The following is a 6000-nucleotide window of genomic DNA, read 5'->3' as shown; positions in this document are numbered from 1 at the left end:
TGATAAGGTTCCACTGAACCAAATGAGGCTGCTCAAGTGAAGATTCGCAAAAGGACTTGCGTGCCTCACTGCCCCTTTAGGTGCCTAAATCCCAGAGTCAGGACCCACCGGGATTCAAAACCCCCTCTGAGCCCACAAGTGCCTAAAATCACTGAGCACCCCTGACATTTTTTTTGCAGTAAAATCTCTCTGGGTGCCTGTATTTCTGCCTCAGAGCATGTGCAGCGCAAAAACTCATTGGCACAGGGGCCTCTCTCTCCATCACAACGATTCTTTCATTGCTTATCCAGTGGAACAGCTTCAACAGGAGAGACTGAGCCCACCACAGCAGACTGGCCCGTAGCCCAGTGCTTTGAGCTCCTGCCTGAGAAGTAGCATATCCCAGCTGAAATCCTTCTCCTTCCCAGGTGAGGGATGGGACTTGAACCAGGGACCTCCTACCTCCCAGGTGAGTACCCTAACCACTGGGCTAAAGTTAAGAGGGAGGGGGAGAGCTGCCACTACTGCCTCCTGTTCCCCCACCCTTGCTAAAATGGAATAGGCCCTTCACACCAAGAGAGGGCTTGCAGCTGAGAATCCCAAGCAGCGGGAGGTGCCTCCCTCCAGCCCAGACTTGGGAACCTATCTAAGAAAGGGGCAGAGCTTGGCGTACACCCCTTGGCTTGGCAGCTACCTTAGGTGGGGAGCCTCCAAGGGTGCTGGCTTTTGTGACTCCCCTTCTGAGGTGCCTGTCTCTCCCCGTTTGTTGTACAGGGAGCCGAGGTGCTGAACTCGGGCTTTGTGAATCCCAGGGATTTTTCTAAGCACCTAAAAGTTAGGCGTGGGAAAGCTCAGCATCACCACGCCTAAGTGTCTTTGGGAATCAGGGTGACCAGACAGCAAATGTGAAAAATCGGGACAAGGGGTGGGGAGTAATAGGAGCCTATATAAGAAAAAGACCCCAAAATTGGGACTGTCCCTATAAAATCGGGACATCTGGTCACCCTATTGGGAATCAAGTCCCACAAGCCGATAGCTTTTCAGGATCAAGGCTTTATTCTTGTCTCTCAAAGTCACAGAACTGAGCTGTCTCATTTCTTCAGCTTGCCTCGCAAAAAAAGAATTTTGTTTAGATTTTGTTTCCCCAAACTATGCCTGTCACAAATGTGCTAAAAACCCCACGTGTCTAGCACAGTGGGATCCTGATCCTCACGCTTCCAATGATATCACAATGAATTGTTTTTATTAGGGCAGGGCCCACTGACGGAGCAGGAGCTGACCCAAGTGGAGCTCCAGTAAATATTTTCAACCCCCCCAGGAGTTTTTAATAGCATGTTGGGGGTGGGGCAGGGAGGCGCTCCAGGAAATTACAAGAATTTAAGCCCTGCACATGAGACAAGCATTTACCAGAAAAGCTCACAATCCATATCGCTCACCATCCTCAGAATGAGCAAATTCAATGAACACAACCACAACAAAACACAAAAATACTGCCTAAAACAACATGGCCTGGTAAAACTCTCTATTTGCAGAGCCCAGAACTAGTTAAAACAAAAGAGGAGAGCAGCCACATCGATAGTATAATTAGTGCGGATGAAGAACAGCCTCGGGAGGGGCTCTTTGGATGAGCAAGATGAGCTTTCGTCCAGGCCAGTATTGTCAGGACCAAGCATTCAAATTTTACCAGTCAGATTCCCACCTGAAGTGCCGAGATAGACACAGAACCTTGTGGCTGTTAAAGCAGTCTGTATAATGCCTGCTTTCTGCCCTTTGAGCCTTCGGTGCAGAGCAGCCCACCTCCCATTTGTAGCTGATCCTTTCTGATTCAAGAGTCAACCTGAAATGCGGGCCCAAAATTGCAGGCTGCCCAGCTACAGATTCAGAGGAATTTCCCCTGCTTCTAATCTCTGGGAGGAGGGGAGCTGGTGCCTTCCTTATCACTCTGTAGCCTCCTTCCCTAATCTTCCAGTCACTTCCTCCCTCCCTGTCTCTTGCCCAGTCCCATTTCCCCTTATGTTGCTCCACAGTCTCCTGTCCCACAGCTGCTCCCCTATACTGATCGCCTCCAGATTTTTCCTCCCTCCCTCCGTCAGGTGCCTCTCATAGTCTCCCTCTCTGGTGCACCTTTCCCTTGTCCCCACAGATCCCTATCCTCGTATTATCCCTCAACTCCCCAGCCTGTCCCAGCCACTTCCCTCTGGCTTCCTCTTGCCCCACACATTCCCTTGAACCCCTCCCCCCACCCCCTCCATCCCCTTAGGCGTCTTGCTCTCCCCACTGGCTCCCACACTGTGAAATGACAGGGGAGTTGTATCCACCAGCTCCCGCTACATGGAAAGGACACTGTGCTCTTCATCTTCTTCACTTTACCACGGCCAAAGGGACTCTCTTATCAACAGTGTATGTGCCACATGGCTTCTGCTGGGCAAGGAAGGTGGATTTGGTCTATCTGTGTAAGCACCTTCATGGCTGCTCATTTATAGGGCCACCAGGTGGCAGCAAAGAGTCAGGAACCGGGGAGCAGCAGGGAGCTCGGTAAAATTGCCCAAATTTCACCACAAGAAAGTGGTAGCCAAAAAGTTACCCGTCGCCACTTCAAGATTAACTGGCTAAGGTGTTTTAAAAGTAGCCCAGTCAGCAAAAAATCACAGACGTTGGCAGCACTGGGCTGAGGCCTGGGATTGCCCTGCCCCGCTGGCATCTTAGCTTCCCAGCTCGCAACAGCCCCAACACCTTAGGCCCTGGCTGGGCTGGGTTTAATCTGAGATAAGAGCTCCATCACCAGACACACCTAACTCTGGAAAGCTGCAGCAGGGCGGGAAGCTTCCTTGACCATACTCCAAAAGACTCAGCAAGTCTCCTCTTTAGTCCAATTGGCTCTGGGCAGGACAGACTGCCCCTGTGCCCACTTGCAGAAAACTGACTTAGGGTGTTCAGCAGATTAGGCAAGCACAAGCCCTTTGAGGCTATTACTAGTCAGCAGGTGTGTGTGTGTGTGTGGGGGGGGGGTTGCACACGCTCTGAGTTGTTTAAATATCAGACATAGGGGTCACTAGTTACCAAACATAAAACCTGCATATGGCTGAGTGGAAATACCATATCCACATGTTAAAACCTTGCCTATTGTGACAGCAACAACTGCTCACATATGCAGGGGCCCGGTCTGCAGAGAGACTGTCAGTAACACGTACTAGACGATGATGCCAGGAAGGCAGAGTGCACACGAGACGTGGCAGTGCAGTGGCCAGTTATAACCCATACATGCCAGAGTCACAGCTTTACGGGACAGCACAGCTGAAAGCAGAACATACTAAAACCATGTCAAATGCTGCAACAGCTGCTTGTTGCCCGAGAAGCACCGGACAGACACGAAGAGGATTCCAAACAGCAGGGAGAAAAATAAGCAGCTTTACTGAAAACTGCTTCTCCCGCCTGGCCCATCACTCACAGCAACATGTGACACTAATAAAAATCACATCTAGGTTATTTATCTGGAACTGGAGCTCTCCAGCTGTTTGGCCTGCGGCAACATGTACACGAGCTCCCTGCAGCACACACACACTGCTGTGTCAACAGGAGCCAGGTAGCAACTCATGCCCTCCTGTTACTGTTCTGCATTTAAAAGGACAGAGGGGGAAATCTGGGCCAAAAATCTATTCAGAACTCTCCAGGGGGGTGACCCTTGGGGGGGAGCAACATTCACCCCCAGATTTCAGAGATAATGCCTCTCCTTTCCTGAGTGTGGAGAGAAAGTGTGATGTCTCAGCTACCCCAGATGGCAACCAGTGATATCTCTCATGGGCCCCCTCAGTATAGTATCTGGGAACTAGCATAATGACAGCGCTGTCAGTGAGCCTGCAGGGCCACATTCGCAGTTCTGTCAGGTAGCAGGCACGGAAGGATTGCTGGGAAAGGGGTGGGGGGGAAATTGTGTGTCAAAGTTTTTACTGCTTCTCTTCAGGCAAGATCCTCCCCTGTGGTTCGCGATACACATCCCAGTTTATTCCTTCCTTACAACTGCTTCTATTCCAGAATGGGCTGTTGGAGACTGGCCAGGAAGAGTGGAGCACTAAGTGAATTAATAGGAAACCCCTGTACTGGAGTAGCCAGTCTAACCTCTGCCTCCCATGAGGCAAGCAACACAGAGCACACATCTTCTGAGCTCCAGGTAGGGGCCCTAAAACATTTTAAAATGCATTCAAAAGCCACGCCATGACCTTCAGCAGAGTAAAGACAAGTCACTTGAAGACCAGCACTGGGGAATTGTTATATCCTACCCTTTGTATCACTTTAGTCTTAGCTGACTACATACCCACCCTTTCACAGAGCCACCACACATCTTCACTCTTAGGGCCCTGAAACCTTTTGCAGTTGATCACAGAGGAAATTGGTCATTTTTCAGACAGAAAGTCAGATCCATCTCACCCCAGCACACTGATTTACACCACAAGAGACTTGAAGGAAAGTTCACAGAATAAGTCACGTAAGTACTAGTTTGTCCTCTTTGTGCAGGAGACTGTTACTTCTTAAACCAGCTCTACTAAACATCTGAAAACACAAGTAAACTTTGACAGGCCAGTCCCACAATTTGTTAATCAGATGAAAGGCACATTCTCCTAGTAACTTAAGCTTTTCTGAAGCACTGGGGAACACCTACAATTTTTGTATACATGTAGTTGCATCCTGCCATGAAGTTAGAAGAAAATCTATTTAAATATATAGTATTGGCTAATGTGCCTATTGAAAACTGGCATCTACCAACCCTGGCATTAATGCCTGAGACACACACTAAAAGCCTTAGTAATGTAGTAGGACTGATATCACTACAAGATGCTAGCTAGGTAAATTCTGCTGTAGCTCAACAGGAAAAGTCCGCTGGCCAAGATTTGGAAAAATGATTGGGAATTTTGGATGCTTCAGGCGGGCCTCTTTAAGGCATGTTTATCTGGGCACCCAAAATCAATATTTTCAAAAATCTTGAGTTTGGATGATTCTTTAGTTCTGTACATATTGAACAAAAATTCACCCGAGCGACACAATTTGTAAAGTAGGGATGTGAAAGAAGGATCCCAAGTACAGCAGCAGAGACTTGGGAGCAGGATCATGAGGAATTACCTAAGAACTGTGGGAAGAAAAAGTGCATTTGATTCAGGTTGTGATTAAATATCTGTAAGTCACCCTACGAGATCCATGTGCTAACTCACCCTAAAAGCTACAGTTCTTCAGCAGCATCAAGCCTAGCGCTTTATATAGTTCAGCATTGTTCCTTACCAAATGAGTGCTTTTGTTGCAAAGTTGCCATTCATCATAGAGGCCCTGAGCAGCAGGTCTCTTTATTGCAAGAGGGATTGGATAGCTTCCTGCTCGTCTTAAAGTCAAGCAGTTAATTTTTATTTAACAGGCAGACTACACTCCCTGGTAGGAGTGTTTACCCATTCCTGGAAGAGATGAGAGAAGGGCACACTTGTACCCTTGTTTCATAGGATGGTTGGGCACACATTCATACTTTGGTTATTAAAAAACAAGTCCAGCTCTTAGGGTCCATACTGTCTAATCACTGCTGCCTGAAATGTTGTTACCGGGCTCAGGTACATTAATGATTTTTAAATCATTTATACTTAGACCAGAGGGAGAAAAAAAAAATGGGACCAAAATAAAGTCCGAGCAAAGCTGAAAATCCTGATCCTTAAATCACTCCCCATGTAAGGGCAGTTGATTTATCCAACATGTACTGACTAAGCTCTCTTTATCCAACACACACACCTGTGCCCTTCGTCTGTTAACCTACTTCAGTTCTCTCTACAGAACCTGCACACACTGAACTTGATCAATGTTTCCTCGGCTCTCCTCTGTCAAACACTCGCTCTACGTATCCTTTTTGAACTCCACTGCTAACTAGAGCTCGCAGGGACTGCTTCTCAGTGGAAGGTGAAGGTCATGGCTGTCCCAGGGAGAACGACTCCAATTCAGGCTTCATGTGACTTATGCCACTACACTGCAGAACAAAACTAGACGCTCAAT

Source organism: Natator depressus, chromosome 2, assembly GCF_965152275.1.
Source record: "Natator depressus isolate rNatDep1 chromosome 2, rNatDep2.hap1, whole genome shotgun sequence".
Taxonomy (NCBI): domain Eukaryota; kingdom Metazoa; phylum Chordata; order Testudines; family Cheloniidae; genus Natator; species Natator depressus.
The sequence above is the reverse complement of the archived record's forward strand: the minus strand, read 5'-3'. Positions refer to the sequence as shown.